We start from the raw sequence: 23,619 nt of genomic DNA on the forward strand, positions 1-23,619 counted from the left end.
CAAGAAAAGGCAAATTATGCAGCATAATGTGGCACATTTTATGATCGTTTTGTGTTATAGCTTTGCCATTTTATTAGACGGAAACTAAACCTTCATTCTAATTAAGGAAAAACTGCCATCCTGAAATCTTGCAAATCATGAATTGTGTCTAGCTATTTATGTCTTCCCAAATCTTTGGTTGTTATAATTAGTTTAATGTTTCTAATTTGATTTTTTAAAACATTTTAGCATATTTATTCATTCTCTGTGTCAAATATAAATTTGTAATCCTGTGTGTCCAAATATGATCAAATATGATGAAATATAGATTTATAAATAGGGTGCTCAATTATAATGGATTGTAAGTCCTATATGTGGTGAATCTTATCTTGTTTTGTTATATTTTATTGTATCTTTTATGTTGCAAGTCAACGAAATAAAGATTAAACTGAACTGAGCTTTGCCATTTTACACATTAACACTATCTTTTTACACATGTTAACACTGTCTAGGCAAATGTGTCACCTCATTAGTACCAGTTTGAAAACCACATGCAGCAATTCGAACAGAAAGGTGGCCAGTCAACCTTTGAGAACGGCCTTCCACTGCGAAGCAGTGTGTTTCCACGTTTTTAGTAACTTTTGATCACTTTGAGTTAGAAACAATATTTTTGTTAAAATCTGCAGATTATGCATCACATGATAGATTGTGTGGCAAATATGGCACATCAACAAATATGTGAAAAAACGAAGTGGCTGCAAATCGTGTGATACCAGTGGCCCTGCCTGTTGTTTTTTAAATAAACCATGCATGTGAAATTCGTCAGCCGTCTGGGTGGCCTATTATTAAATGTTCCAATTTCCATTTAGGCCAGTTGGTGTTCAGCAAAGGCTGAATAAACTGAGCATAGGCATGTGAAAATAAAGTTTTTTTATGCAAAGTACAGAGGAAACCCCCAGCTAGCTGTGAGCTCACCTGCTGGGTGCTGCGGTAGCCATGCCTACCATTTATAAGCCAATGTGCCCGTCTCAGTAATGACTCACTCCTAGTAAAGCAGCACGTCGCATTGTGAGGCGCGAGTCTCCATCGAAAGCTGTAACACCTACATCGCAGGATAAGAATAGCTCCACACACATGCAGAGGTAATGTGAGGTTCCATGCAAGCACTCCACGCCAAGTCCTAGTGGAAAGACTCAGAAGGAACACAGGAGCTAAAACAACAGAGGGAGGAACATTAGTATAAAACAAAACCTCCTCCTCAATGCCTGACCTTCAGGAAACGGAAGGCCTGGCATCAGTTCTCCAAAATGCCAGGGGAAGTGGAAGTGACATCATACAACCTTTGACCCAGAAGACATTGCTGCATGGACCCTTTTCCCATCCTTAGCCTATGGACAGCCTTCTATTCGCTACTAGGAGCCCTGCTAATGGTGGGAATGGAAACAACAAAAGCAGCAGTTACTACCCCTAGCTGATGTCTCAGTGGGCTGCAAGTCAATGCCTAGGGTCTCAGAAAAGAGAACAAGCCCCTTGAAGTTCTTGACAAACACTCAACCCACTACCTTTTCCCAGCATTTTGGGGGGGCAAATTGCTCTCGAACAGAAGGATAATGAGAATTTATTTATAGATGATTCATATGGGGTGCGTCATGAGGCCTGCACTTCAGAGAAAACCCACAGCTAGATAGATATTTGGCATAAATGTGATCTGATATGTTCTGATTGGTTGTCCAGGAGCCAGTCAGAACGACCAAAAGACCAGTGTCATAACATTTGGCCCCGATGCGCGGGGGGTCCTGAGATCTGGGTGCCCCCTCCAGTACTGTTCCCGGGCAGCAGGTCCTTGGCCTGAGAGCTCCAGAATGGGTTCAAAGGGGTGGGGGGGGCTCCATATACTTTGCAGGGGGGAGGCTCTCTCAAGTTTTGTTTTGTCACTGCTAAACACATAGAACCAATTCTGAATGACCGAACAATGAGCTGCTGAAACCATATGATGCTTTCACCTTTTCGAATGATCGCATTCTGACCAATCAGAAAGGGTCCCTCTTTGCAGACTATCCTATTAACACCTTGGCACCTACTCAGATGGTTGGAGCTTTTCATGAGTTCCAGGAAGGGGTGCGTTATCCAACGCAAGAAGGGCGACGCTGTTGACTATTACGACGGAGCTCCCAAAAGTGGCTTAGCAGTTAATTCGGGTCACGGTGCATATGTTTTGTAATAGCACAGGTGAGCTCACTAAAAGAATGGAATGCTTGCCAGAGAAATTATCAGGTGATCAAATTGAAGCAAAATGTGAGCCTTTCCTTTGCTCACATTTTCACTGCCTAGTTGAACCTGTGGCCATCAGATTGCCCAGACGTACCCGTCTCTTGACTGGGCACATTTGCCTAGTGAGCAAATTGACTGGCAATCAGTGCAAACCAGTTGGGTTGTAACCTGAAAACCTAGCTTTCCCATCATGTTCACAACCAGTAAATAATGTTTCACAGTACCTTGCATTATATTATACTTAAAAAGCAGCTTCATTCAAATGCTGAAACAGTGAAAACCCGCGCTTTAACCTTTAATCAAAAGAACTGATCAATGTCATTCTATGCATGCATACGCTAGATTGATGTTGGAATTTGAAAATCTTCAGAAAATAGTGCAACCTTGGACTATTTATCTTCAGGCTGCATACAAAAATAAGCATTGGCACGTGCGGAAGCAGTGATCATCGTACACGTTGTAATTGTGACATCTGCTGTAACAGGAGTTACCATGCATACTGCAATACTATCAGCAGGAGTACCAAGGCTTGGTATGAGACTAGATAACCTTCTGCACAGGTTCTGTCTCTTCATACTTTGAAATCTTTTTTGAGTGCTTGTGAGACCATGGAGAGGAGTCCTCTCCCCGTCCATCCACTGCTGCACAATACTCGTGACAGTGCAAGTGTACCTCTTCTAGGCTGTGCATGAGGCAATGTGGAAGCCAGAGGAGGGCCATAGTTGTACCATAACAGTCACACGAATGCACCGGGGTTGGTGGCAGAGACAGTTTAAGGCAGAGGCGCAACTAGAGCCAAATTACGGGGGGGGGGGGCTACTTAAAATTACAGGGGGGTCTAAATCTTCGACGTGTGACTTACTCGCTGCGATGAGATGGACGCCAGACCAGACAGCCCACAGTAGCTCAAAAACTGTCTGTGTGTGTGCCCGGGATGCTGTCTCAGCCCCGGCTGCACAGATGAAGGGGGCTGAAGCCCTTTGAGCCCAATGGGCGTTGCGCTCCTGGTTTAAGGCATGGGCAAAGTGGGCAATTGCCCAGGGCCCTCACTTTATAGCCCCCCTCGGAAAAGTTAATTTTTGCTCTCGCTCACTTGTGCATATTTCTGTATCTCAACGTTTACTATATAATTCAATTTTGTTTGGTACCATTGAGCTTGAATTACCAAAAAACAGGTGATAAAATTCAAAGTTGTTCCAAACATGGGCCTCCAAAAATATTTCTTGCCCCGGCCTGCAATATCCCTAATATGATACTGGTGGGTGGGACAGGGGCGTGGCACTCTAAGACCACATCAATCATGTCGGCAGTAGGACGGGGGTTGCATGGAATATCAAGCTCTGGGGAACTGAAAGGAAGGGGAAACATGAAATATATCGGTTACTAATATTACGTGGCACTGATAATCAATATTATGGGTCGCACGTCCAAATATTATATATTGAAATACTGCCTAATACAAATATCACACCCGACAAATCATTACAAATATATATCTTGGGCATGGATTTTCTACTAATAATTCCAGTGGGGCCATTTTATTTTTTTGTTGATGCTGTTTATGACACAATACTTTTGTAAATTGATATTCTGATGATGATAATAATATTCGGGTACCACATTAATATCATGTGGCACTGATGACCAATTTTACTTACTTTTTTGCTTTGGCACTAAAAGGCACCGTTCTGTGACAATTATTGGAATTATTCTTTGCTGCTCGCGGCTTCCTTTGTGTGACACCCTGTAACATGGTTTCTATAGCAATAATGGACAATAAGCCCTCCGAAGCATCACAATATTATGTGGCACAAATAATGCCATGTTTGCCACAGGCGCACAAACATAGGTCAATGTCATGCTTGTTATGCAACTATTTCCTGTTGATGTAAGGTGTATCTATTAGTAATATTTAGTGGGATTGTATACTAGTTGTAGGATTATTGCATACGGTTTTGGGGGCATTTCTTGAGTGTCATTAGTGCTAGTTCACTGCACTTTGTAAACAGCTCGTGCTATTTCATTTCAATTCTAATTTCTCTGCTGGGGCTAGAAGTGATCTAAGAAGGCGCCATGTTGCTTCTATTTTCTAATAACAAATAAGAGGAGAACTCCCCACAATCATATCTTCGGAATTAAACCCTTTAAACAAAAAAAGGATGCTATGTATTGTATTGTTTTATTATATTTTGAACAAATTCTTTAGGTCAAGATCTCCGAGCTACGATTTAATAATGATCCTAATTGGAACTGGGGAAATAAAGGGCATTAAAACCGCAGTATTTCCCGGTTTTCATAAAAATACTTCAGGAGAATGCCCCTAGCCCCTTTAGGAACTATATATTTTATATGAAGTTTTCCATTAAGTGAAATAGGTCATAAACGTTCAAAAACAAAAGGTAGCACTTTCCTTTGCTGTTACCAAGAGTCTCTGGGAATAATCAATAAATGCTGTTTTATACTCAAAGGCCGACCCTGCACTGTGCCAAATGTGAGCCCAGAGAAGGCCAGATTTTCAGCATATCTACAATGAAACGGTGAAAGATGTTCAGCATTAGCACTGACAATGTCACATAGGGGCTAATTACGATGGCGGTGAACCCGCCACCATGAGGCCATTTCCCACCCACCATACTATTTCCGTGGTGGGCGGAAAATCCGACCGCCACGCATCCGACGGGCTCCTTGAGCACGCCGGTGCGGCAGAGGCCTTCCCATCCCCAAATTAGTGGCGGTGCTTACCAGGCACCGCCATCGGGATTAGGATGTGCCTCCCTGCCAATCTTTCCATGGCGGTTTACCCGCCATGGAAAGGTTGACGGGGATGGACTTTGGGGGCCCATTGCGGCCCCTCTTGAGCAGGGGAAGTTTGGTTTTGCACTGGGGGGGCGCCATATTTCCCTGCACCATGTGGCAGGCACCGTGTGGTGCCTGCCACGTAGTGCAGGGAAATGTAAAGCGTGCATTTTTTTCCATTGAGGTGGGTGCTGCAGCCAGCAGCACCCGCCACAATGGAAAGCATGGCACTTGCGTCCGCCATGGTGGCGGGCGCATTTTAATGCCATATGTGGGACCGCCGCCATATAGTCGGGCGGTACCCATCCCCAGGACGATGACGGATGGTCAGAAGTCCGTCAGCCATCGTAATCAGGCCCTTAGTTCCCTTAGACTCATTGTATGTAAATTTATTCAGACTGGATCTCCTAAAAGTCCTGCATGGATACAGTCCTCTTAGATCTAAGTTATACACTGCTGCTTGCGTACTCAGGGGAACATTGGTAGGCACAATTTTGCACGAAGGGCCTCAACATTTTCTTGTTTATTTCACATGTTTATTTATTGATTAGTAGGTGGGATTTTGCATCCATCTAATACTTCGACTTTTACCTTGTCTTGAAGTATATATAAGTTGCTTCTATATTGAAGCAAAAAGCTTTATTTTTTCTTCTTTGATACCAATATTAAAAGTTTCTATTCTTTTACTAATCAGCGACTGACATAGTCCCAAACATGGCAGATGGTCTGTAAACTACTTTGCTTACACAAGTGTCTAAAAACACAGTATATCTAATCAATAAAATGCACACTGTTTATCAAATACGCTTCTGAGCATTGAAGTGCAAGAATAGACTTCAGAAGTGATCAATATCTAGTTTAAGAATGGGAACAATCAATGCCACTGGAGTCAGTCAATAAATGTTGCCTCACATTATCACTATCAGGTTTTGACAAAGTCTCCAATGTAGCAAAATTGAAATGCTTCTGAGTGTGTTAATAATTACTCTCTGGACTGGTAAGGACAATTCACCGAGCGGAAGCTTGCACATGGCACCTTTTCTAACAGGCTCAGTTCTACAGTACATGCTGCTGATTAAGGGTGCGTGAACTGCATCATTTTTTAATCAATATTTGGAAAAGCTGCATGTAAATGTGAATTACGTTTGGGCAGCTGTCTTGCAGTCCTGAAGGATACCTGCTCATTGCAATGGGCGATGGCCTTCAAGAAAATCTTACGGTAATCCTGCCCTCTGGTAAAAACTTATGCTAGATACAGGATCTCTGTAGTAGGTAATCATTTGCATGGCATTTGCTATGCTACCCAGTCATCTAAGTAAACAAATTACATTCAGTATAAAAAACCAAATTGCATGAAGCACAAAAAAGTAGGAGTGGGCAGAACTGTTTTACTCTACAGAACTCCGTGGAGTTACATAAAAACTCTGCGAGATCCAGTGGAGTTTTGCCAACAGGCGGAAAATATGCACGTCGCGCTGCCTGTGCTGTAATTTAGCACTGGTATTGCGTACAGTGCTGAAAAATAAGCGTAAACAGCACCATGTGGTGCGTAGGAGGGCTGATTTTGTTGCCACTTGAGTAGGATATCTACTCAAATGGCAGCTAATCTATGTGAGAAGCAGCCGTCAAATTGTGACCGATTACGATCCCCTGCGTTATAAAGTCACGCCAGGGGACGCCAAATCTTGCTTGTGCTCGCCGGCTCACATTTCTGGACCTTGCGGGGGGGGTTACAAGAGTAATGTGGCATTGCCAAATTAGCCAGTTCCACTGGCGGAATGAAACATTCCATCCACCCCTACACAAAACTCAATAATCTGCGTTTAGGTACCCATGCACAAAACATTTCACTTGCATTCTTCTGATCACATGCATCATATGCACACATTGCTCTATTGGAAGGGCCAGTGGAATTATGCAGCGGGGAGGGCACAATTATTACGCGGGAATGGCTAAAGAATGCAGCTAGAAAAGTCAAATTATGCAGCATAATTCGCCACATTTTGTGATAGTATTAGCTCATTATTTTGTCATTTTTACACATGCTAACTCTGGGCAATGGGTTCACCTTATTAGTACCAGTTTGACACCCGAAAAGAACAATAGGAAACAGAAAGGTGACCAGCAACCTATGCGAAAGGCCTTCCATTGCGTGCCAGCACGTGTCAGCACGTTTTTAGAAACCTTTGATCCGTTTAAGCTAGAAACAACATTTTTTGCTAAAATCTGCAGTATGGGCAGAAGGATTATGTGACAAATAGGGCAAATCAATAATTATTCAATAAACGCTGCAGTCACATAATGGCATAATTCCATTGGCACCAATTAGATGTGATTAGTTGAATCAAATAGCGAGAGGAACAAATAATTTGAATCAATCAGTTTTGAGGCAATTTTTTTTGAGAAACAATTGGAATGAATAAATAAGAGGTCTGAGATTTAATACTAAATGAATGTCTTTCAACTGAACTATGGAGTCAAATATCGCTACTGAAAATGCGCAAGCGGCACAGTCGGTGAGCTTTCAGTTCAGGCTTCACGCAAAGTACCTATGGATGTCTGGACAGGTGGGCAGTCCTCCGCAGGCCACTTACCAGCCTCTGCATCAGACCTCTAGTCCCCTAACACACTCCCCCACCCTATGCATACACCCACCCTATGCATGCTCTGTCTCAGACCACACGAGGAGGCCCCTATACATTATTTTATGTTCTATGGAACAATCCCACCGAACTCAGCGTCCACGGCCTCCTATCCCAGTGCAGCAGGGACACACTTCAACCAACACTGACGTCATCGCAGGGAAATTCTCTCGTCTGAGTGACTTCAATCCGGAGGGTGGGACAGCCACCTTAATAAATTGAACACTACCAGCTTCCTTTTCAAATCACCCCTACAGCGAACAAAAGAAGAAAAAAAATCAAGGAAAAGAGAAATCTCTTTATGGAGATCATAGAAAGGAAATATTTCTCTTTTCTGAATGTCTTTTTTTAAATATGACAAAGGAGCCTATTTCTGAAGCTATACTAGCGTCATGACTATGTGAACCCTGACGTGCAACGGAGCCACGAGAAGGGCTCCCTGGCTTGTAAGCCTTGTCTTCACACACACTCAGCAGATGTGTTACATAAGCGGCGCTGCTGCTCGCCTCCCCCTCTCCTCCCCCACTCCCAGCTGCCCCCGCGCCTGACCTCCCGGTTCCAGCCCCTCGAGAGAAGCATCCTTCCAGCCGGCCTGATGCCTGCATCTTCGGGGAGAGGGGGCGCCTCCCCCTTCAGGAGAAGCCTGTTAATTATGCAAATGACTCCCAGTTTCAAAGCTCTGATTTGCCGGGATTTTGCCATGTTAATTCCTCCCGGGGCTTCGAGATGGATGGAGCCCTGGCTCTGAGGTTAAAGGTCAAGGAGTGCTTCCGTGTGGGCTGCCGACTGCGGTCTCTTATTGTCTGGCTTCCCAGCACCTCGTGAGCACTCCAGCAGCTGCAGGAAGGGAGGCTGGCAGGGTAATAATAATAATAATATCCACATTTGTAAAGCGCACAATCACCCGTTAGGGTCTCTAGGCGCTGGGGGCCGTCGTACATTGTTTATGTTAATAGTTTATCTCTTTGTATCTTTTATGTAATTCATGTACTCTGAAGTCCTTATATAATGTAACTGGTTCCGTTGTAAAGCGCTCTGACACCTTTGGGTAAAGTTTGTGCTATATAAAAACGCATAAATAAATATGCATTGAGGCGCTATACCCAAGGGGCACCCCGGGACATTGCAGAGAGTATCTTCACAGCTAAGAACAGAGCTTTAAGTGCAGTGGAGGTACCCCCAGATCTCAGACCCTTAACAATTAAAAATGGACATTGAAACATATCCCTATCGGGCCCTATGTTCATGTCCTTAACTCTACAGCAAATAACACTGATCGATTTCTGAACAATTAACGTTAAAAATGTTAAGGTAGCCCATGTCAGCTATTTCTTCCTAGTCATGGTTCCCATGTTTTACTTAATCTTGCACCAAAATACCAGCACTATGATCACAAACATTTACTTTACATGTTTAAGCCACGCCCTTAATTACATAGGCCACGCCCCTTTCAGAGACCCTTCCTCTGTCACTTAATCAATCAATCAATCATAACACTTGTATAGCGCGCTACTCACCCGGGAGGGTCTCAAGGCGCTTGGGGGAAGGGGTCCGCTACTGCTCGAACAGCCAGGTCTTGAGTTGTCTCCTGAAGGCGAGATGGTCCTAGGTCAGTCGAAGGTGGATGGGGAGGGAGTTCCATGTTTTGGCCGCCAGGTAGGAGAAGGATCTTCCTCCGGCGGTGGCTCTTCGTATGCGTGGAACGGCGGCGAGGGCGTGGCTGGTCGATCGTAGCAGGCGGGTGGGAGTGTAGAAGGTCAGACGGTCGTTGAGGTACTTGGGGCCCAGGTCGTGCAGAGACTTGTGTGCGTGAGTGAGGAGCCTGAACGTGATCCTCTTGTTGACGGGGAGCCAGTGCAGGTCCCTCAGGTGGTCGGAGAAGTGGCAGCGTCGGGGGATGTCAGGATGAGTCGGGCGGAGGCGTTCTGGATGCGTTGGAGTCTTCTTTGTAGCTTGGCTGTGGTTCCGGCGTAGAGGGTGTTTCCGTAGTCCAGTCGCCTGGTGACGAGTGCCTGGGTGACCGTCTTCCTGGTTTCGGTCGGGATCCATCGAAGATCTTGCGGAGCATGCGTAGGGTGTGAAAGCAAGATGAAGAGACGGCGTTGACTTGTCTGGTCATCGAGAGGGAGGAGTCCAGGATGAAGCCCAGGTTGCGTGCGTGGTCTGTTGGCTTGGGAGCGGTGCCCAGGGCGGGGGGCCACCAGGAGTCGTTCCAGGCGGAGGGCGATGGTCCCAGGATGAGGACTTCCGTCTTGTCCGAGTTCAGTTTCAGGTGGCTGGTCTTCATCCACTCGGCGACGTCTTTCATCCCTTCCTGTAGGCTGGTTCTGGCGGTGTTGGGGTCCCTGGTGAGGGAGCTCTGACTGAGAATTATAGTGAACAGCCTGCATTTAAAACAAAGTCTGTGCATGGGGTCTGCTTGAAACAGGATTGTGGAAAAACAATGGTAAAAACGAAGCAATTCTAATACCTAAAAATAAGTAAATTATATGGAAAGAAATTTCTTTGGCGCTGGGATGCCAGCCAGAATCAGAGTTTATGCCCCCTACCTACCCTTTCCTCCCCTGCTGTATACCTCTGTGAAACAAAGGGAGATGCATACCTGCCAACTTACAACTTGATGCACCGTGTGAGGAGAGGGCGGGGCCTTAAAGGGGGCAGGGTCTCATGCTGAGAGCTACCTAAGAGGCACTCTACCCCTCAACCATCATCTCACCTCCTGCGCCTCTCCCCGAAAAATAAAAACAAAGGGTCGTTGAGGCTGTGTTGATGTGCTGAGGTGGTTTCACATCTCCCATTGGACATTGGTTGTTCACTGCCTCTGAAAAAGAGCTGAAAATTCACTGTTTACACTGGTTTTCAGCTCGTTTTCCCTGCCACTGTGTGATTTCAACTCCTCATCGTGATCGTGTGAAGGGAGCCGAAATCGTGTGACACACGGTGCACCGGTGTGAGTTGGCAGGTATGGAGATCCGTAAGGAGACCTAAAGATAATAATGTTAACTTCTGGATGTGCACTTGTGCATGTAATGTTGCAACACAAGTGAAAGAACCAACAGCTTGAAAAGGTGATTTTCTGAAGAGTCTCAGCAACCTTGCCTTATTTTATTCTTTATTTTTTTCCCCTTTGACTCCTATTTTTCAGTCCTGGTCTTTTTAACTAACTAATGCCGAGCTGTAATGGAACTCCCGCAGAGACATCCGCAACATCGCGGCGATTACCGGAGAAATTCATCATGATCTCAGTGCTATTACAGTGAATTTTAAATGAATTCTCAGTGGCTGGACACTCAGAGCGCTCACTGAATGCTAATCTTGCTGCTTCTGTAATAGAACATGGGCCGCGAGGAGTTACTTTGCAGGAGACTTTGGTTCGATGGATAGAAGTCTTTGCAGCTCGCCTCTGTGGGCAAGCAGATGTTTTTTATTGTTTCCACCCAAAATAATGGAAATATCAGAAAGACTAGCTCTTGCTTTTGTTTGCAGTGAAGAGATTTTTTATTTATTTCAAAAGTGTTTTATTTATTTTCATGCAAAAACATTAGCATTTCAGTTACAAGGTTAGCCAGTCGCAGTTTATACAACAATGTCCTGAGGCACTATGACACATTTGCTTAGCTAACCCCACATGACGTTATTTATTGAAAACAAGAGAAAGGGTGACAGAAAAAGGCAGGAAAATGTGGATTGTTGATAGTATTTCAAAATCTCAAAAGGTGAGGCCTCTTGCACAATAGTTCTAATAAACGAAAAAAACTATAAAAAATAATAGTAATATAATAGAAAAAGCTGAAAGAGGCAGTGCTTAATTTGGTAAAAATAAGCTAACCTAATTCTCAGGAGCTCACTGTCTCTTTGCCACCCACTGTCTCTGTCAGTGCTGCCAAAGGGCTGTACCAAGTAATATTCTGGATAAACATCTTTCCATGACTTCCCAGGCACGGAAGGTTGCAGCCAGCTGCTTCGGCCTTCTTAGAGCCTTAAGGAAGACTCTGAAATGGCTCCCTACGGAGGCCCGAAGGACAGTGATTCAAGGAATAATTCCTTCCCACCTTGATTATGGCAACTCACTTTATCTGGGTAGCCCCATGTTTGTCATTAAAAAACTTCAGATTATTCAGAATGCTGCAGCAAGAATACTGCTGGTTATTCTCAAAACTCAATCGGCACGTGCGGCACTCAATACCCTTCACCGGCTGCCGATAAACAGTAGAATACAATTCAAGGCACTATGCATCACACACCGGGCAAAACATAAAGAGGGTCCTTACATTCTTCATCTGCTTGTCAATCCGGGGCAAGATGGCCGCACCATAGGAGCATACTGTGAGAGCTCCTGGGTTCGGGATAACTAACACTTAGTTTAAATCCCTGTTAAACCCAGACAAAACGCAACGCATCTTCGCCCCACCCCCCACTGACACAAGGAACAATGTGAATCGTGTTTGAATCATCGACGATATACCTGGAAGCGCGAAACGAAAGTCCAGCGCGACTGCTCCCCACTGGACCGGACCACCAGGACTGCCCAGAAGATCGACTGCGGTGTTTTCTGTCCGAGGGGCACGAGAGGGAAGGTGACGACAAACTGGACATCCAGGCACCGGCTGATCCCCGCGCTATGATGGTCTTCACGAAAGGAGGGAGGCTCAATCCACGTTGCCCTGACTGCTGGATGTCACTGGAGGCTCTGTGGAGGTGCTGCCGCGCTGATCGTCGGGAGTCCCTGACGCCGATGGTGATTGCAGCCCACCGCTAGACCGGAGACCGGAGACCGAGGCTGGCCGAGGAGCGGAGAGAGAGCACTGCCAACGCGGCTGGGGGCTTGAGTCGAGGAGCGGGAGCGGAGGAGGAAGAACGGCAACGAGATTAGGATACGGCGAGAACCCGCGGGTGAGAGGCATAGCGGGGTGGATGAAGGAAAGGAATATAAATGAAATAAAGCTATCGTGGCAGCATTAGAAGCGGCGCGCCTGACTCTAAAATGGCGGCCGCTTGAGACACTTAGTCCACCCTCTACTGCTGCAGAAACTAAACAACCAAGAGGCAGGAAATGAAAAGAGGACAAATAGGTACCAAACAGAGAGAAAGGAGCCTACAACAAATTCTAATCTGAGGAAAGAAAGGGAAAATGGACTAAACGAATGAGTGAAAAGAGAAAAAGTCCTCTGTCCACAGCAAAGTACTAAAACGGCGGACATTTTGTAATATCCAGTTTTTAAACCATAAGAGCACAGTAAGGGCCAGTATAATTATTGCTACCTGAAACCACAACTAACAAGGTCGCAAGAAATCAACTGGAAGAGAAACTGTCATCTATCTCTATCATAGAAGGAGATTACTTAACAGAGAAACTTGGATATATCACTACCATAGAAGAAAAGTACTTAAAAAGATATCTATGCATATCACTATTCAACTTTAATCCTTGGAACATTTAAGAGACTAACAGAGAAGAATCACCATAAGACCTATAACGCGAAGCAAATATGGGCGAAAGACACCGAGATGGCTCAAACGCCCAGGTCATAAAATATCCATCTAAGTTATCTAAAAACGGAGCCAAAAAGTTTAAACATAATACCTTGAAGAAAAACGCGGATACACTGTTCGCCGACCCATACTTTAATTCAGATAAAGGCACTATAACTAATGACTTGATATTTTACACTAATAAAACGGCTAAATGGCGCAGTGCCTTCACAAGAATACTCAACATAAAAGTTACGAAAAACATCCCACATGGCACAAAAATAATGACCTCACCATCAAGAAGATGCAGAGCAGAATTATGCATCACCATATATAAAACTGGAAAAGTGTTGATACAGGCAGGGAACAGTGAACTTATGAAGTTCGACAAGATATTCCCTACCATAAAAGAATCACTAGAGGGCTTAAGACACCAACTACACCCGACCACACCAGAATTCACTCCTGATAATATTGATATCAGAGACGCCAATCGAACGGGAGGCTGCCTGGAGCCAGCTACTAAAACCGGAGAAAAAACTGAAACAGGAGCGACTATATCGAAAATTAAGACAGAATGGATAGAGAGATCTACGAGTCATGAGAATAAAGAACAAGACCAGCTCCAAAGGGAAGAGTCGACACTGCTTCCAAACACCGAGCCTTCCCACGCAGAACATACAGTGGTGCTGAGTGAATCACTCAATGTAAATCAAGAAACAGATAAGATAGGGGATATCAACCGTGCTCTACCTACCTCTAATACTATACTAAAGCCAGGTAGAACCTCGCCCACAAAAACACTCCTAGCTTCACAAAACTCAGATAACTCACACAACATCTCAAGAAGGAACGGAACGGACGACCAAACAGAGGATATAAAGAAAATGACTGAGGCACTAAGAAAAGATCAAAAACAGAGAAAAGCGACATACAACCCCCGGACACACAGGCTAACCATCCCTAAGAAATCAACCAGGAACCAGAAGGCTATTAATGATCTTAAGAAACTAGTCTGCAACATGACACAAGTCACAATTAATACTCTACAAGCGATGGAAGAAATATTGGAAATGACAGCAAGCACCCATTCTAAGATCACGAATATTCAAGATCTTGTACACTCCATACATAGAAAGAGCAACGAGATAGACATGTCACTAGCGAATAGGATCAACCGACCAAATAGGACGAAGGCCTTGTCGAAGGAGGAAGCCCTTGCCTTACTCCGAACTTATGAATCGCCAGATCATGAGGAAGAGGAGAACATCAAAACAGTTCCGATCGATCCTAATAGAACATCAAGAAAGAAGGATAGGAAACTCAACCATAACAACTTACAACAAGTCCAGCTTAATTCCGAATACGAAACCCTGAACAGTAATAACTCTGGGAAACAACTGACTTGCCTCCTACTCAACTGTCGATCGGCTACCAAACATGCGTCAGACATAGCAGACCTCATCATTAACAAGGAAATTGATCTGGCAATCCTTACAGAAACGTGGCTATCGGAATCATCATCTCCAACCATGGATCTCTTAGTACCACTTGAATATAACATTGTGAGACTAGATAGACCAAGAAAGTCAGGAGGAGGAATTGCCTGCATTCACCGATCAGAGATAGAGGTCAACCAAATTCAATCTGACCCTCTAGAATCTTGCGAATACTTAGGTCTCAATATAAAATCAGCAACGAATCAAAGATGCAATCTACATGCGTTTTACCACCCACCAGGAGAGAACGCTAAGTTCATAGAACAGTTAATGGAGATCATTTATTTATTTATTTATTTATTTATAGGCTTATAACGCGCCGGCATCACACCCGAAGGTGTATCTCCGCGCGGAGCTGTGAAGTGGACAGGTCGAGCAGCGCTCCTCCTAGAATAGTGCTGTCTTTAGGCATTTCCTGAAGACTAAATGACTCGGGCATTCTCTGAGGGAAAGGGGAAGATTGTTCCATAGACGTGGGCCCATGACGGAGAGGGCGCGGCCTCCCTGTCTGGTCTTGTAATGTCTGGGAACCTGAAGTAACAGTTGGTTACTGGACCTAAGATTGCGGGAAGGGCGGTGATACACAAATTTCTCTGCCAGATAGTGAGGTCCCAGATTGTGAAGACTCTTGTGTACCACACAGCAGATCTTGAATTCCACCCGTTTCCGGATAGGAAGCCAGTGGAGGGCCTTGAGGAGGGGCAGGGACGGCGTTCTGGGGGGGGTATTAGTTACCAGCCGTGCCGCGGTGTTCTGAACCACCTGCAATTTATTGAGCACTCCTTCGTTGGCTGCTAAAAATAGACCATTACAATAGTCCAGGCGGCTCAGAACGAGGGCCTGGACCAAGGTCTTCCGTGTATTGTCTGGTAGAAGGGGGAACACTTTCCGAAGGAGGCTAATAATGTGGAAGCAGGACCCTGCCGTGGTGCTGGCATGATGGAAGAGGGTAAGGTCATGGTCTAGACGGACCCCCAGGTTTTTTACTACCTGTTTCGGAAGAGGGGCCTGACCCAGGCTGGGGGGCCACCAGTCGGGGGTCCACAGGATTTTTGCCTCTCCGAATAGCATGACCTCTGACTTTCCCACGTTACACTGGAGAAAGTTCTTGGCCATCCAGCTGGCGATCGCAGTCATGCCGTTGGAGAAAGCTTGTCTTATCTCCGGGGTAAAGGTCTTAAAAGTGAACAGCAGCTGCGTGTCGTCAGCGTAAGAGATGGGCATAAACCCGAAAGACCTCGTCATGTTGGCCAGAGAGGAGACATATACGTTAAACAACGTAGGGCTGAGACAGGAGCCCTGCGGGACTCCTCTGATGATACTGGCAGAAGTGGAGCTAAATGGGCCCATATTCACCTTCTGGGTGCGCTCAGAGAGAAAGCTGATGAACCACGCCAAGGCAGATCTGTCAATGCCTATCTCCTTTAATCTGGTGAGGAGGATGGCGTGGGATATGGTGTCGAATGCTGCGGATAAGTCCAGCAGCACCAACACCACTGACAGCCCTCTGTCCAGGGACAGGCGTATGGCATCCGTGACGGAAAGAAGAGCCGTCTCGGTGCTATGCCTAGGCCTGAACCCGGACTGAGAGTGATCCAGACTGCCGGTCTGCTCAATGAAGCTGGAAAGGTGGTGATTAACATGCTTCTCCATCAGTTTGCCGACGAACGGCAGAAGGGAGATTGGCCTCAGATTGGTCATATCTGACCAGGGGATGTTGGTGTTTTTCCTGATAGGCTTGACCATGGCCTCTTTCCACTCCCGGGGGACCAGACCCTCGGAGAGGGAGCGGTTGATCACCGTCTGAATGGAGGGACTGAGGACACTCCCAATGAGGTGCATGACACGGGCAGGTACAGGGTCCACTGGGCTGCCTGATTTAATGGTCCCAATCAGGGAGTTGACTTGGTCCAAGGTAATCTCGGGGATGAAGGACAGCGCAGCTGGAGCAGCGCAGGCTATTCCAGGCTGAAGGCTAGAAGAGGAGTCCTTTTCATCAACGGATGGACTTGATTGGGAGATGTTTCGATAAATGGCATCGATTTTATCGGAAAAAAACCCAGCAGTATCCTCACACAGTTTTTGGGTCAGCACTTCTGGGCTGTCGCAAGCGACGGGCTTGGTGAATGTGCAGAGAACCTGGTACAGCAGTTTAGGGTCATTGCCAGCCTCAGAGAGTTGGGAGACAATATGGGACTTACGGGCAGCTCTGATGTTTTTGTGATAGAGTCTCATGGCTGAGCCATAACGGTCTCTATCGACAGTGCTGCGCGAGATTCTCCAGGATTTCTCCAACTTCCTGCAGGCCTTTTTCTCCGCACGCAGTAAGTCCGAGTACCAAGGTTCCTGCTTGCGGTCAGAGCGCCGATTGCAGCGTCTTAGGGGGGCAATAAGGTTGACCGCCGTACTCAAGGCATCATTGAATTTGGACAGGGCCGAACTGGGGGAGTCTGAGGGAAGAAAGTCCGGAGGTATAAAAGCCGTTTTAAAAGTGTCAGCGGACATCTTGTGCCACTGCCTGCGCCATAACGGAAGGGGGACAGGGAGGGGGCGTTCTTCGGAGAGAATGGGGGGGGAAAAATTAATTATAAAGTGGTCGGTCCATTCCACCTGCGTTGGGGGATAACAAGTCAGGGAGTGCGAGTTTGACAGAATTATGTCGAGGGTATGACCAGCCTGATGGGTCGGACCCTGGTTGCACTGTTTAAAGCCTAGGGCCGATAAGTCATCCAGCAGGTTGCACGCTTCTGCATTGTCAGATAGTTCACTGTGGACATTGAAATCTCCCAGGAGAACAAAATTGGTCCCTATGCTGATATGAGGAGCTAGTGTCTCCAGAAGGAGGGTGGAGGCCTCGGTATAGGGGCCCGGGGGGCGGTACACCAATGCTCCCTTCCAGCAAGCTTGAGATGTAGAACCAATTTTTAAAACCAGAATTTCAATGTCCCTAGTACAACATTGGTCGAGAAAGGTAACAGTGAGAGTGTCTTTATAGATTACAGCGACCCCGCCACCGGTTTTGACAGGGCGGTCTAGCCTAAGAATCTTGTACCCCAAAGGGACCCCCAAGGTGATAGCAGGGACCAGGTGGGGTTTAAGCCAGGTCTCCGTACAGAAGCAGTAATCAGGGCGGGTTGAGTGAATTAAGTCCCAGACCTCTGAGTGATGCTTCGGGAGGGATCTTATATTACAGAGTAAGCTGTTGCCCCTAGGGGGCATGGGGCTAAGGTCATCAGGGGTAGGTGTGCCTACAAGGGGAGGACAAGGATATGACTGATAGTGACAATGCTTGCAGGAAAACGGGCCCCCGGGACATGGGCCGGAGTCCTGTGCGCAGCCTTTTGGCGGCGGGTGCCACAGATTACGTAAGTCATTAGAGGAGTACCTTATTCTGCCCGCTACACTACAGGTAGAGGCAACAGATCATTACGACCAATTCTAATACGAATGCCAATAACATATTCTTAGGAGATTTCAACTTACATTGGGATGACTGCAACGACAAACTAGTCAACACGCTTAAGGATTTCCTTGCTGAGCTAAATCTCAACCAAGCATGCACGCAACCTACACACTCTAAAGGAGCAACACTTGACTGGATTATTTCGGATAACAAAAATACATCAATACTCTCAATAGCCCCATGTGACTGGTCGGATCACTATGCAATAACATTCCGGATACCCATATTGAAAAAGGGCAAGACCGTTCAACCCGCCAATTTCAAAAAATTGATTCGAGACACAAGAGAGGCTAATATTGAGCTACTAGTAGAAAGCTGTGAGAGAGACTTAAAGCCACCTAGCAACCTACAGAATGCAAATGAGCTGACAGAGCACTATATAACCTCAGTCGGGAATATCGTCAACAACACCTTGCCATTAAAACTAAAAAGAATAACGGAGAAGACGAAAATTCCATGGTTTGACGGAGCACTGAACGAAGATAGGCGCAAACTAAGAATGGCCGAAAGAAAATGGAGACAACACCCATCATCCCCTGAGCTGAAAGCCCTCAGAAAAATTAGAAACCAATATAACAAAAAGATCATCAACTCCAAAAAGGAATTCATAAGATCGGAATTGGATAATGCCAAAAACAGACCACGGAAACTCTTTGAAATCCTGAAACAACAATCAAACAAACTAACCAAAACAGTTCATGAAAACGCAAAAACATCTCTAAGTAGCGAGGAATTTTCTACATTTTTCACGAAAAAAGCCAAATCGTTTGAAACAGAGCTCTTAAGCGCAGCAAATAACCTCCCCATCCAACCATTGACTACGAACGATCCCAACTCGACTACAGTGTGTAGCAAAACAAAAAACAAGGCAAACTGGGACACATTCGAATTATATGATCAGAACACGATCGCCAAAACGCTCTCGAAAATCAAACCTAATAACCACTACCAAGATCCTCTACCCGCGAAATGCTTATTATCACAAGGGATCCTCCCAGACTGCCTAAAAACTGGTCAAGTTGTTCCATTGATCAAAAAACCGACTGCAGATGCTACAGACCCGAATAACTTTCGACCAGTGACCAACATCCCTCTATTGGCCAAACTAATTGAGAAATGCGTGCAGGGCCAACTGAGCCAACACATCACTAAGTTCTCCCTACTAGATGAATGCCAATCAGGATTCAGATCAGGGCATAGCACGGAAACAGCGATCCTCCATATTGTTGATGACGCGCTACAAGCTCTTGATCGAAATCAAGCATGCTTGCTAATTCTCCTGGACCTGTCATCGGCATTTGACACAGTAAATCACGAAGCATTACTGGCCAGGCTACAGGACAGGATGGGAGTGTCTGGAAATGTGCTGAAATGGTTTGAATCTTTCCTACGGAACAGAACACAACGATTCCTGGTCAATCAATCAATTTCACCATCATGCCCTAACTCAATCGGAGTCCCACAAGGATCGACATTATCCCCTGATCTGTTTAACTTGTATGTCGAACCTCTTACAACAATTCTCAGAAACCCACAGATATCTTATCATATGTATGCGGATGACACGCAAATATATATAAAGATCGCCTCCCTTGAAGACATTGAGCTAATGAATGAAACTTTAAAAACGGCACTGCAATGGTTAACTACCAATCATCTGAAGCTAAATGCTCAAAAAACAGAGTTCTTACTAATCTCTCCACCAAGGTGCGTTACGGAAATAAAGGAATGGACCAAGTTGGTGACCGCGCTCAACTGCACCCCGACTCTAGTCAACTCAGCTAAGTCGCTAGGAATTACTTTAGACGAGAATCTTGACATGAAAGCTCACATTAATTCAATGGCAAAAAGCGCCCGCTTCCACCTGAACTACCTAAGAAAATTGAAACCATTCATCTCTGAAGCAGATCTGAAACTGGCAATCCAATCTTTAGTCATCTCTAGGATTGAATATGGTTGCACCACCTTAGCAGGTTTACCAAAAACATCCACAGCACCACTAAAAGCTTGCCTCAACGCTGCGGCGAGACTCATCACCGGATCAAGGAAGTTTGACCACATATCTCCTCACCTGAAAGCATTAAACTGGCTACCCTATGAGGCCAGAATTCAACTAAAGATAGCATGTATCACCCATAGAGCACTCCACCACAATACTCCTGGATACCTATCCAAGAAAATTGAGCTATCAGGAGGCAACAGACCGGCTAGGAGTGCCAAAGAGTTGGTGCTGCGTCCAGCCATATTCAGAAATAAAAAAACTTATGACAGAGCGTTCACAGGAGCTGCCCTCAGAATCTGGAACTCACTCCCTCCAAGCATTAGGAAGATTCCTAATACCTCAACATTTAAGCGAGAAGTGAAGAGCTTCTTAATGAGTAAACACCTTAAATAGACAAGGTTATGTTTCACTATGGGATCGAATTTTATCCTCAAACAAAATACTTACGTCATCAGAAAGGGAAGGATTGACGTGAATTAGATGAAAGATAAATGATGGTTTGAAACAGACGACTTTCCTTTGTAACTAAACTGTATACCAATCGCTACCTCATGTCAAAATGAATTCATACAGTTATCTCACATCCTGAAACTATATAACCGCTACCTCATATGTATGACGAAAAGAACAAATGACATAACTTCATGCTTTAAAGTTAATTTGTATTATAATCGACTAACTTGAGTGGAATGTAGTTACATAAGCACTCACTATAGCCATATAATTATCTACCTCATATCTATATGTTGTTTAATGGTTACCATCTTGTTAATATTTACCCTACTTCTATGTAAAGCGCTCTGATACCCACGGGTCTTGTTCGCGCTATACAAAACTTTCAATGAATAAATAAATAATCCAAATGGGACCATTAGAGGTCTCAGGTTGAATCATTTATGCCTTCTTGTTGTCCCCAGAGTTAAGAGAGCCAGAGGCAGAGGTCGTTTGTTCGCCTATGTCGCTCCAAAACTATGCAACTCATTACCTACCATCCTGAGATTAGATGACAACTTAATGAGCTTCAGAAAACAATTGACAACCGATCTTTATGCCTAAACATCATTCACTCCAGCTAGGACCGAAAGCGCTGGGAAGCCCGTGTCGGGTAGCCATGCGCTCTACAAGACATGCGAACTGAACTGAACTCTACCTATTAACCATCATCCTCATATATATGTGACAATCTGGACTATTCAAGGTCACGTAAAGCTGTAAAATGGACCTGGGGACTCTGGTAGTACAATTTTTTTAAAAGTACACTTAAGTATTTTTAAACGCTCAACTGATGTGCTCAGTTGGATAAAAGGCAGACAGCACCAAAATGTGGTGGACTGTAATAATTATGTGCCGGTGCTAAGAAATACGTGCTGGTGCTGAGCACCAGCAAACACCGGCACAAATTAAGCACTGGAAAGATGTAACCCCATTGAAATGGAAGTATTGGCTCAGAGGTCCCCATCTTGAGACGCACTGTTAAAGGCATTTACACATGTAAGGCTGACTTATACATCAAAATAGCTTCATTTGCGGATGCAAAGCCATATTTGCTATTCAGGAAAGTTGTTTTTTGGCTTATAAATTAGGTTACTTGTGTAGATGTTTCTGTGTAAGTACATGTTGCCTTGTATTTGGAATATGTGTATTCCGTGGAGGGAAGGAATGTCCTGAAAGACTGTAACCAGTGGCAGATGGACATTTAAAACAACATACACGTCTGTGAGTATTCACAAACCATTTCCTCATCCTTTCCCATGCCAGTAGTGGTTAGAGACTTTCTCCTGTCAATGACATTTTTTTCTTGCCCCCTGTGAAAGGAGGAAATATGGTTAGGGGCTTAGAAGAAGGATGAGGCCAGGCCTCACTGGACTACTAAGAGTGTTGTGCTTTCTCTTCATTCCCATTCCAACTCTCCTCTTTCTCACAGCCGTAACACTTAAAGGGTGAGTCATGTTGGGAGGTGGATGGAAGCCATTGTGCTGTGATTTAAATGTAACAACAAATGGTACACTGCTTTGCATGCTATGCTGGATGCTGTTGTGGATACAGCACTAGGTGCTGCTTTGTATGCTGTGCTGGATGCTGCTGTGGATGCAGTGCTGTATGCTGCTCTGGATGCTATGCGGGATAATACTGTGAATGCTATGTGGGGTGCTGCTCTGGATGCTATGCGGGATAATACTGTGAATGCTATGTGGGGTGCTGCTCTGGATGCTTCTGTGGATGCTATGTGGGATACTGCTGTGCATGCTATTTGGGATGCTGCTGGGGGTACTCTGTGGGATGCTGTGTGGGATGCTTCTCTTTATGCTATGCGGGATGCTGCTCTGGATGCTATGTGGGATGCTGCTATGGATGCTGCTCTGGATGCTATGTGGGGTGCTGCTATGGATGCTGCTGTGGATGCTATGTGGGATACTGCTGTGGATGCTATTGGGGATGCTGCTGTGGATTCTCTGTGGGATGCTGCTGTGGATGCTGCTGTGGATGCTGCTCGTGATGCTATGCTGGATGCTTCTCTGGATGCTGTTGTTGAAGTTATGTGGGATGCTGCTTTGGATGCTATGCGGGATGCTGCTCTGGAAGATGAATGATGAATAAATGAAAACGCATTTGTTATAGCGCAAAAAGCTACTCAGAAGAGTGTCCCGGCGCTGACAGAAGCGGTTAGGGGAGAAGCAATGGTATGCTGCGAAGTTTTAAAAAGACACGTTTTCAGGTGTTTCTTGAAAACTGAGATATCTGAAATGGAAAGTAGGGCAGCTGGGAGTCTATTCCAAGCCTGGGCCCCCAAAAATCCCCAAAATCTGCCACCCATCTGAGCCAGGCGCACTTTGGAAGTACGAGCAAGGTTGGAGGAAGAGGATATTAGAGGTAGAGCCGGGATGTAGCGATTGACTCGTTTGCCAAGGTAGCCAGCTCCTTTCCATGGAGGGCCTTAAAAAAGACAACAAGAGCTTTGAATGTAATCCTTTCTTTCAGTCTTAACCAATGAAGTGATTTATGGAGGGGGACATCGGAGATCTTGGTTTAGGTTGGAGGATCGCCCGAGCTGCGGCGTTTTGTACTACTTCCAACTAATTGGATGCTATGTGGGATGTGTTGGAAATGGGATCCCTGGCTGGCCAGGGCTTTCGCCAAAGTCAGTCAGAGACCACCACTCCCATGTCAGGGCAAGGGAGTTACACGCCAAGATAACCCCTGCTCACCCTCTAGGTAACGTGGCGCGAGCAGCAAGGCTAAACTTGGAGGCGATGTAAGTTAAGTATTTGCGCACGCACCCCAGCAACAACACCCAGGACCCACCACAAAGGAAACTCCACACAAGGTTATATAAAAATAGCCTTTGTATTACACCAAAACACATTAGATAAAACACACACTTTACAATGTGCCAGAGGCACGGGCAGAATTTACAGGGGATATGTACAAGACAGGGCCACCTGGACCACTGTCAGGAATCAGAAGTAACACTTTCAGAAATAGCACTTAGAATGT

Source organism: Lissotriton helveticus, chromosome 12 (assembly GCF_964261635.1).
Source record: "Lissotriton helveticus chromosome 12, aLisHel1.1, whole genome shotgun sequence".
In the NCBI taxonomy this organism is placed as follows: domain Eukaryota; kingdom Metazoa; phylum Chordata; class Amphibia; order Caudata; family Salamandridae; genus Lissotriton; species Lissotriton helveticus.